This window comes from Sesamum indicum, linkage group LG15 (genome assembly GCF_000512975.1).
Source record: "Sesamum indicum cultivar Zhongzhi No. 13 linkage group LG15, S_indicum_v1.0, whole genome shotgun sequence".
Classification (NCBI taxonomy): domain Eukaryota; kingdom Viridiplantae; phylum Streptophyta; class Magnoliopsida; order Lamiales; family Pedaliaceae; genus Sesamum; species Sesamum indicum.
This window is the reverse complement of record NC_026159.1, coordinates 2,605,007-2,616,926: the sequence shown is the minus strand read 5'-3', so window position 1 is coordinate 2,616,926 and position 11,920 is coordinate 2,605,007. Positions and strand designations below refer to the sequence as shown.

Here is an 11,920-nt window from a genome sequence, read left to right as displayed (position 1 = left end):
CATATTCCAAAGAAACTAGTAGTCAAATTTTCATAAGTTAAAGTTATAGGCTGTGTATATTTTCAATTGCAGACTATTCGTCTTATTCGCAGTTTTTCCCAAACTAATGCTAAAAGTAAATGGCAGCCATGTTACAAATATATTGAACCAAAAGGCTGTGGTGATAAAGATGGAAAACACTTAGTATTTTCACTTGTTGGCGTAATTCAAAAGGCTAAGGTACTCACGAACATGAGAATGTTAAATGTTTTCATTTTTAAATTTACAGTTTTAGAACGTTAAATGTTTTCCATAATTACTAAACATTTTAAACAATGTTAGAAACTAAATGTTTTTAGTTTAATTTTAGGTTAATGGGAAGCGGGATGTCTAATTTCTTCAAGGCAAGCATATTATTCAACGATTCAATTGATATATATGATTTGTTACTATACAACTCGTACCCATCAAAGTTTACTACTTTGGTTTTTCAGTGTATACTGCATATCTGAATGTTTTGTTTTTGTTCTTAACTGTTTGTTTGCGATCTATTTTCGACCGAACTAAAATTTTGAAATATTAAATCTTTAGTATTCAAATATTCAATTTTTTAGAATACTGCCGTCAAATACTATTATTTCCAACATTCAAAGATAAATTAGAAAAAAATATTAAAAAATAAAATAGCAAACTAAAAATGGTGAGACATTGAGAGGCTCATCTCCTTTATATATATATATACATATATTCTTTTGCTGGAGATATAGATTTCACAAAAATGAAACATATGTATACATTGTAAGGAGAAATTTAGTTAAAAATGAATGTTGAGTTTGGTGGAGCATTAATTAATGAATGAATTATATATCGACAAAAAAGATTATAGACAGATAGGTTCCACCGAGATTTGAACTCGGGTTACTGGATTCAGAGTCCAATGTCCTGACCACTAGACCATGGAACCACAATGTTTCCTTGTTTACATAGTTTACTCACAAAACATCTGAAGTTGGGCTATGAGCTTCATGGAAATGTGAATATGGGCCTTGTTGATGTCGAAATAGCCCAAAGTGGAAGGACTTGTTGATGCTATTCCCAAGTCCCAACACCAACATGTCAAGGACAGGCAGCTGCTCATAATGCTTTACGTCTCGTAACACTCAAGTTGAAATAACAGTACCTTGAGAAGCTTTTGTCACCACTTACACACTAATTAAGTAGAGTATTTCTCTTGTTTTTCCAACAATTCCAACTTTGTTGTCGTGACCGCCACCACCAACATTAATTAATAACTACTTTAATTTCCGCCTACCATATACATATACCCTTTTATATTATTGAATATTTTCACATTCCATCCATCCATGACATCTACCTTTTTGACTTTTCACCTCAGCTGTGCGCTATTGCAATATTGTGAAGCCCCATCAATTCATGTCATGTGTTTCTTCTTTCTACTACAATATATGCTTGCTTGCTTGCTTTTGTAACAACCATTACTTATGAGTTGTTGTAATAATCAAGTTCATGTAACTTAAGAATTTTTTGATGTAAAAAAAGGATGAAAATTTTGTCTGTCTTTTAACATACATACAAAGTTGAACACATGTCCAGAGAGAGTTTTGTAGGGGGAGGTGGGGTGAGACAGTTACATGATTACAAATCTGGCCCAAATTCAGGCCAATGATTCAGGCCGATGATTGACACCTCCGTTTGCTCAGCCCAACAGGGCCGAGTACAATTGATAGGGCTGCAAGGAGTCAGTCCAGATTCCATCACACTGGTGGGTGTATGTCCAGTGCAAGCAGGTTGAATGCCAACTACCTTAGTTGTCGCTCCATCAACCGCATTCAAACACACCATAAAAACGTATTATATAAATAGGAATTCGGGTAATTACGCTCACACAACAAGCCTACTCCTCGTTTTCCCTCAATACTTGTAAATACATTTCCAACATTATTCTTTATATTTCAGCACTCCGTCTTATGGTTTTTTTTACTTTAATTTTCTTTTTTTTATTTTATTAAATTATTATTGACTTAAATATTAAAGTGTTGAAGGATGTTTGCGGGTTCAGTGCTAGGCCCAGGACAATTTGTGAGATCTTTGGAATTGTGTTGAACAATTATTTAAAATAGATGAATAAATAATAGAGCCTCCAAAAGATAAGGTGTGTACGTACCTGTACATGATGATGATGATGATGATGATGGTGGTGGTGGTGGTGGTTGAACAATTCTAATTATTATTTTATTATATATATAATGAGATTAAAAGGTTTAATCAACAATTACGATATCTTAAAATTCGGGCACCTGATGCATACGAAATTTAAATATATTCAAGATTATGTCCATTAGATCATATCCTACGGTATGATTTAAAATCACATGGCCTGATTTAACGATACACCATCTTTAATGATTACTCTTATGTTTCGAGTACTATATCCCAATATCCATATATCCAATAAATCTAAAACTTACCGAACGTATTTTTTTGTAAGTTTTATCATACCTAACAGTCAGATCTGAATTTTGATGGCCCGATTAACCCATGTTATTCAACAATATAAGATGATAGTTACATCAATGTTATACTAACATTTATAAATATATAAATTTTGCAAATTATGAACATATATTAATTTCAACTATATCTATGTAAAAATTTGATGATTCGATTTTATTAATTAACATAATAACAATAATAATAATAATAATAATAATAATAATGATGATGATGATGATGATGATGATGATATCATGAACTTATACAGGGTATTGGAGAGAAGAGAGTATGTCAATTTGTATAAGTGCATGATATTAGATGACATTGTGTTGAAGAAATGCCAGCACTATGTGACATGAAAAGATTGATATACCTTCAGCCTTTTCAACTATTCTCTCAAAAAATAAAATCAAAAAAAATATTTAATGACTTGTACTATATCAAAGAAACATCCTAGATATACAATGACAAAAAATTGAGCTCATATTCCAAAGAAACTAGTAGTCAAATTTTCATAAGTTAAAGTTATAGGCTGTGTATATTTTCAATTGCAGACTATTCGTCTTATTCGCAGTTTTTCCCAAACTAATGCTAAAAGTAAATGGCAGCCATGTTACAAATACATTGAACCAAAAGGCTGTGGTGATGAAGATGGAAAAATACATTGAACCAAAAGGCTGTGGTGATGAAGATGGAAAACACTTAGTATTTTCACTTGTTGGCGGAATTCAAAAGGCTAAGGTACTCACGAAAATGAGAATGTTGCCATCAGAAGGAAATACTTATTCAGTAATACAACCATAAATCTCAGTTATATACACTATGTTGTAGGATTGTCATATACCTTAACCCCGGAATCGCGATTGCTGAAATTACCAGGAGGGCTAAGTTCCATAGCCGGAATTTTTGGTTCCACAATATCGTTGTAGCATAGTTGACTGTTGTATGATGCAGTTGCCTCCTCTGGCATCTTAATCATCAATGAACTTGATGCAAATAATGTTTTTAACTTGTTAGATATTTTTTTAATTCTTTCACTTAGTGGCAGGGATGCATTGCTTTTCTTGTGTACAGGATTGTTTGCTTCACATATTGCATCTGAATTAGCACCAAGAGTAGATCCTAGGTGGTAGATCCCACTTTGAGAAGAAGCCTCCTGAGGGGAAAAAAAAAGTGCTCTTGGTCCCAAAAACTAATTGATATCCAAACATACAAAATTACAATTCTCTATTAAAAGTAATATTTAAGCATCTCATTTTCAGGCCAGATATGTACATATAGAAAACAGAAATAAGGAGGATAAAATGGAATAATATGAATTTGATAAATTGGATGATTTTAGAAAGGATAATAATCATAATAATAATAATAATGATGATGATGATGATGATGATGACGGTGGTGGTGGTGGTGGTTGAACAATTCTAATTATTATTTAGATCCACTTTTTGAATAACAATAATGATTCAAATTGAACATTTCAAAAGAATAGAATAGCTTTTATGGTTACATGTAGAGAAGCTAGTTGTTATGATTGTATTTCTTTTCTTGCCTTTTAATCATCAAAGGGATTTTCTCGACGCTTTATTAACTTGTAAAACGTGAAATTTTAAGTATTTCAAACCTTATTGTTTGTGTAATAATATGACACACGGATATGACTAACAAAAACACGGATTACATAGGTTTAGTGTAGTTTGCGTTGCGTTGCAATGACATATTAGTTTGAGGAACCATGTTGTACATGTCTAGGTCTAAGATGTTCTGCTTTCAACGTCAAATAAAAATATGAAGTAGAAGACTTGTGTTGTGTTGACATACATTCCAGAGATATTATTCATTTATGCATTAAATTTTTATGACATGAATTCAAATTATTCCCTGAAATATTGAAAAAGGGCAAAAAAAATCCTTAAAGAAAGGGACAATGAGTCTTCCCAACCTTTTAATAAAGAAACATATTACCCCCTCCACTGTTCAGTATAGTTCATTCACCCATTTTGCCACTGAATTAACTATTTTCATTTGAAACTGGTCGTTTTTATTCCTAATCTTGATTAAGTAAAGCTGTTTAATTCAAAAGAACGTGCAAGGAGCACAGTAGCCAAGGGAATGGATTTAGATAATTTGGAATCTGGGACGGAGCAGATTTTGAATCAATTAAATGGATCTTAAAATGGGTTTGTAATATAATTTTATAAACGGAATGAGTCGCAATTTTACATTGTGAATTTGTTTGAACCCGAATTGTATTATTGACAATGAAAATAAATATTATTAAATGGAGAAAGAAATATTGTGTTGAGAATGAAACGATGATGGGAGGGGGCTGATTCACAGCACACTATGGGCTTTGTGGTCGTAAAATGGTGTCATTCTCCACTAAAGTCCGAAGAGTCCATATATTACCATTAATCCTCCAATCCAATGCACACAAATTTGTGTGGAGAATAGTATTTCAGTAGAGACTCATCCTTCAATTCATTATATTTTGAGTTTATGAGAGTTGGTGATTTGATGTTTCCAGTGCTTCACATTCCCATCACGATGCGGTAATATGTGGCTTGCAATTTATTGAAGTCTATTTATGTGAGTATTGTCCGTTTTGATCTCATAGGAGTCCCACAATTTTATTGTAAAAAGACATACGGCTAGAAAGATGAGTCGTTTAAACTTCTCATTTACACCAATATGGACCACTTGCCTAAATCATTATCACCCACGTATATATACATAATAAGATAAGCAAGCCATGTATGTTCATGGATTAGGCCGAGCGAGAAATGTGGGCTTTAATTATCAAAATTGGAGACTTGTTCTACCCAATGAAGTGGGTTTGCTTCTTACATTCTCTTTTTTAGAGTCCAATATATAGCCCATCTGAATGGCCTCATAAAAAACTTCAACAACCTCTCATTTGGGGTTGGTGTCTTCTTTTGCCTATACAAGTTCCAGTGGAAGTTGGGAATCAGCTTTCATTCTCTATCAATAAAAAATGATACTAAAGTCTTTTGGTTGTACAAATGAGAGAGAGAGAGAGAGAGAGAGTTACATATGAATGTACATAGAATTTAGCAAGTAAGGTTTTATTGTAATGAAAGCAATATCTGATAATAGAAAGGATAAAAGTGAAGAAATTACAAGGATTTGAGATGTGTTTTGGTTTGGGGGAGAGAATGATGATGAGTCAAGCCAATTATATTGATGGATTAAGTGGTTTGATGTATATGTGGTGAAGGGTAGGGGGCATGCATTTGATTTGAGATTAGTCATCATTTACCTTACCCACCTATGTACCTGCTAACTCTAAAGTGAAAAAGGACGCTGCTACTGCCTAAAGTTGGTTGCTGTTGTTGTTGTACATAACAACAGCAATAGCAATAGCAATAGGGTAGCAGCAGCTGTAAATTGTAAAATACCCAATTCTCTTTGACCCTTCAAGTTCAAGCTGGTGCGCCTTTGCTTTTTTGGGCAAAAAGAGGATAGTAGTGGTAGTGGTAGTACTAAATAGTGATCTTCTCATCCTTCACTACCACCATCACTCTATAACTCACACATCTCCAATTCATCCATCAAAATACCCAACTCCATATTTGTCTTTTTAATTAAGATTAAATTGTATCCGCATATTCTTGAAAATTTGTAAATCCTTTCGCCTGTTGTATAAGTGCAAAAACACCCTCAAGTTTTTTTAACATAGAAAAATAACGAAAAGGTATACTTTTGAAAAGACAAAAAAGTGCATATTGAATTATCAACAACTGACGCTCTCAAATATAGACCATCATACTGTTACTCTCTTAAACAAGCCAGCATTCTCATTTCTCTCCTCTCTTTTCATCAGTTCCTCACTCAACTCATCACTATCGGCTACTTACATTGAGGTCATTTTGACCCCATCACGTTACTCTTCTCTATCAATTCAGTGTTATTTTTCTTTTTCAGTTCGCTCTTGTCTCTTTATTTCTCTATAAGTTTAGTCTCATTCATTTTTTCTTTTTAATGGATGATCATACCCTAAGATCAGAACCCTGTCAGATGGGATTACATAGAAAACAGACAATCTCATGTGAAGTAATTATAATTTTCAATTTAATAAAGATATATTTGTAATTAGAACAAATATAAAGAGATGCAAATGCAACTTATCCTTTGATTAATAAAATCAATAATATGTAGTAGTACAAGACCACCATAATTTCAACATTATAAATCATATGATAAGATAATAATATATGTAATTTCGTTCTTCGATCAATTTTCTATTCCTTCGTGGACGATTTTATGATTTGATCGTTACACAAAGGTTCCAATCAAGAACATTCTAAGTCTGACAACATCGTCATTTGTAGTCGATTCAGTTTATTACACTAAAATATATACGAAAGAAAAAATTAATTTCTCCGATAAATTTCAATTATAAGAATGACCAATACGATTGACTGAATTACTAAATAGACCGTCAATAAGGTTTAGCTCAGTCGGCGAAACTGAGGCTCCATGATTTTAGAGGTTGTAGATTCGAATCTAGCCATGTGCATGGGATGTTGTCTATTGTAATAAATATGGATGTCGGCAGGAATGATTGTAATTCTAATCGAATTATTTTAATTAATAAAAAAATAATTAATGGAGGAAAAGTTTAGAAAAAGTGACTAGTATATCACATTTGTACTGCAATTTATTTGGTTGGATAGAATCTAATTTGAGTAAAAACTTTCTGTTAACGTAGATTGCAGTGAGTGTTTGTGGGTGTGTAATGTACAAACTACAAACAGACCCTGCGGTGGGCTGCATGCAAACATGAGGAATTGACCAAGAAAAGATGAGAGGAGTGTGTGGTGTTTTCTCTTTTACGCTGGGGGCCGGGCCGGGGCTGGGGCTGCAGCAGCAACTCAGTAGTCTTTCTCTCTTTATCGTGGTGCACAACGCAATAAAGACCAATACCACTGCGCACCTTGTCTTACCTACACTCTGAAAATGATAGATGAGGATGCCTTTTTATTTCATGTCAGATTTTATGGACTCATTTCCTCCCTCGCGCCCTACTATTTATTATTTTTTTGGCTTCCATTTGTAACTGGGCAATCTTAAGGCAGCCAGCTAAGCTACGCAGTAAAGCCCTGAAAAGGAGACACTGATGGCTCACTTAAAATACCAACATTTCTACTCCCGACGTTGAGAAAATGTCGTAATACAATATGTATAAGAAAGTGTGTGTTTTTACCCAGGTTGGGATCGAATTTGAATCATATATACACAATCCCGTTATACTACAAGTTATATTAATTTAAGAGTACTATAAGTAAATGACTACTATATAACGTGTTTTATTAGGCATATGTTTGATTCTTGTTCTACAATTTCTGCTCGAAACGATTATAATAACTTGATTGTTGGAGTACTGTTCAATATATTTGGATAAATTCTTCCGGGGTCATGCATACGTGTCTTATTCTCATCCAACAATTTTCCGATATACGGTAAAACAAACAAGTTAAAACTTTGGTTTCAACCAAAGTAAGGTAGGAAAAAGTGTAGTACTATGATAATTAGTTCAACATGGTAATCAAGAAATACGAATATGATGAGTGCATGATGATGGGATTTCAGATGAAGCAACGGACTCATCATTGTTTGTTCTCTTCCCACTACTGTCCATGCATGGACATTATTAACATCTTTATGTAGCCATAAATGGACAGATGATCATCATTATGTTGTACTCTGGACATTATTATTTGTGCCGACGACGTAAATTAAGTTCTCCAGGCTTTTGCCCAATTCTTCCTGCAAATTTTTTCACAATTTTTTTTTTATAATACTCGTCTCTCTTTGTACTTTGACAACCTCTTTTCTGCATTATTCAAGAACTTTTGTTGTGAGTTTCGTGTTGGGGTGTGGCGAAATTCTTAATTACAACAATAATAAAAAAGGTACAACCGTCTAAAGCGTGTGTCTCTATGCAGCTCGGAGAAATATACATACTGGCTGTCGCGATATTGATTGAAAGGGGCTAGAATAGGCACAATAATTAACATTAACTTTTGGTAATAATTATAGCTTGATCATATAAATCACATTGATTCAAGTCCATAATCTCCAGTTGGATAATAGTATGTATTTGCCTTACTTTATGTGCATCTATTATAATCGAATTAGTTATTTTTAGTCATATTGATGTATCGATTGAATAGATATTATATTTCTGAATCTAGTAAGATGTCAATGTACTCATTTAATTCAGAAAAGAAAAGGAAACAAAAGAAAGGGAGATAAGAAAAAGAGAAGGGAAAGGAGAAAATGAGCTCCATTAACAGTAGAAAATTAGGGTTTGGTTCTTTGTACGCCTTTTTCTTTCTCCATTCCTTTTGCTTTTTTCTTTCTTTGGTAATTGAATTGCACGCTTGTTTAGCTCATGATCTACAATACAATCATAATCCGAAACATCTAGGGCATGCGTATATCCATATTAGAACGAACAGACACATCAAATACGTGCCCGACATACTTCAATATATATATACATATCCGATACATTTTGATAGTGTGTTCGGACATATTTTTCAAACACGATGAAATTATTTATTAATAAATTGTAAAAAGAAGTATAGATAATAATTATGTATATATAAATATATAGTTACGTCCCGTTATATTGTATCTTAAAGGTCTATCATATTTTATGCACGTTCATGCCGAAAAAAAAATTATATATATATATATATATATATATGTATTCTAGTTTGCTTAAAAAAAATTCAAAAATTTAATAAATATATTAATTAAATTTTTTTATCCAAAACTATAATTATATCAAATATTATTACTTTTTATATATTTTACACACCCGATTATAATTAATGCCAATTAAATTACATTGTTATTATTGGTATATATGAATGAAATGCTTCTTAATTGATTATACATAATTACATATATCAATATGTAAAATAAATTATTATCTACGCTAAACCAATAAGCTATTATCTTTTAATTAAATTATAATTGAAAAATAGCAATTTCACACTACATGCACAAACAAACATAATTTTTAAAATTAATAAAATACCATAAATCACGGCGATAATTAATTAAATCCTCAAATGTAAAAAAAATAAAAATAAAAAATAAAGCACATATATATATGTATGTTACCCCCCACCCCACCCAAGGGAATAGGTAGGCTGCCCCTACTCAGCTATTAATATAGGATGAATGAATGGGAAAGACAAGAAACATATTAGTAGAAGAATTGTACGTGGGAAGGTGTAGTGAGGCAGACAATGGAATGGACCACAATTATATTATCCCATAGACAAACTCACAGCTCCGATATCGCTGCTCTGCTCATTACCCCAATTAGTTTTAATTAATTTCATTTTTATTGAGGCTGAGTTCCTACTAAAAATATAAATAAAAATTACAAGTTATGAATTCGAGTCATATCAAATGTGTAAATATTTGTCTCATTTTATGTGAATTGTAATTTATTTTATAATGTTGAGTTATATTATGTATTATTTAATTACTCAATTTATTAAAATATTGATATAACCATATAATTATCGATTCTTTAAAAGAAATAAAAATTTATGGATATTAAAATTTGCCTTTTCATCCAAAATATGTGACTCAATTTTTTAATTTCTTCTAATTTGTTTGATAATTCTGATATAACAAACTCTTAATATTATATATAAAAAAATAAGATTAGCAAAAAAAAAATAATTTTAGTATTATCATTGATTATATATATAGCGACAATAATTTTTATTTTGTCATATTTTAATAGTGCTTATAATTTAATCTGTAAAAGATTTTATTAACAAAAAATTAGTGACACAAAATTATTGCTAAAGACAATTAATGAACCTAATAGTGATAAATAATTAGTATCATTATAAACGTATCATTAATTATAACAATTTTTTGTCACTTATATAATATATAATTTCAATTTAATGCAATACCCAAAATTGAATGATCAACTATGTAAAACAGTGAAGTTTTCAAGCGTGGGTTGGAAGAGTTAGGTATAAACTTGAAGAAAAATAAATTAAAATTGCAATGCCTATAATATTATAAGTAGGTAGGGTATATATATTGAAATTAGTGTAATTATTATGATATAATTTATGTATATAAGTTGTTGGAGACAATATCAATATTCATATTAATTGATAATAATAATAATAATAGAATTAATTCCATAGAGTAGTGCATGCATGCTATTGCTATTCCTCCTCAAAAACTTGCACCATTCATTCTTATGAGTTGTCACCTTTTAAAGCTCTGCTATAATCGAGAGCATAAATGATAAATCCCCCCGTGGAACATACGTTACCAGTTTTCTGTCCCAATGTACACATTATTTTTCTAATTCTTTTTTTTCTTTTCCCAAGTGTGTTGGTGGATTCTTGTTTACTCCCATTACAGTCGCTATAAATTACTTGCAATAGTGATTCATGATATGATTATAATAAATTATTTTAGTTTCTTTTTGTATTTTTTGGTGGGATCGCGCTGTTAAATTCGTTCCTTTAGTAGTAGTTATGGCTCAAATTGTACGTTACATACCAAAAATTTTGAGGGTTAATTATTATTGTAATGACTAATATTATATTAGAAGTAAAAATTAAGGTTAATAATACTTACGATTGCTACATTATGATAATTGATTATTTTCAAGACACGAGAACAAAACATTAATCATAAATAAGAAGCAGGGTCCAGATTGAACGCTTTAGTCATAACTAAAATTAGGTCAAATATTAATGAACTGTGTTGAAAACTCAAGTTTTATTTTGTTCGTTTGGTTATAGTAGGGAATAAACAGTTTTCTACTTTTGAACTATTTAAATTTAAGTTGATTTAAATCGAAAGTTATAAGTAGGGCTCCTTGCCAACATCTACAACTTATTAGTTTAATTGTAAATATTAAGTTCATTTTTCTTTTCAAAAATTTCAACTTCAATTCTTTTTCTTTTTTAATTTTTATTTTCAAACAGTACTCCCGATCTTATTATTGTTTAATTTACAATTTATTTTCACAAGAAAAAGTAGAAACTTCGTGTCATTGATCTACTATAATTTTTAAATTATACTCGTTTATCTAAAATATTTGTAATACTGTCCTCCTCCTCCTATTTGTTTAATCATTGAAAATAAAATTGAATAATAAAACTATAAAAATAAATAAAAAAAAAATGTTGAAACTACTGAATCCTCACGGCATTGACCAGTAGCACCAGCACCAGCCAGAGCTCGGAAACTGGGAATTGGGAGATGGCGGGGGATTGGTTAAACTATTTGAAATTGTTTGGTAAAAAGAAATGAGAATTGACAATTGACAAGAAACTGATAGAATCAATAAGTCAATTCAAATTCAATCATCTCTTCTTTCTATGTCTCACATTTTTGTATT

General features: G+C 31.2%; 1 non-coding gene across 1 annotated transcript; it reads right to left on the bottom strand.

Moving 5' to 3' along the window:
• Positions 872-943, bottom strand: TRNAQ-CUG. Its single transcript has one exon. It is a non-coding gene; the product is annotated as a tRNA-Gln (tRNA).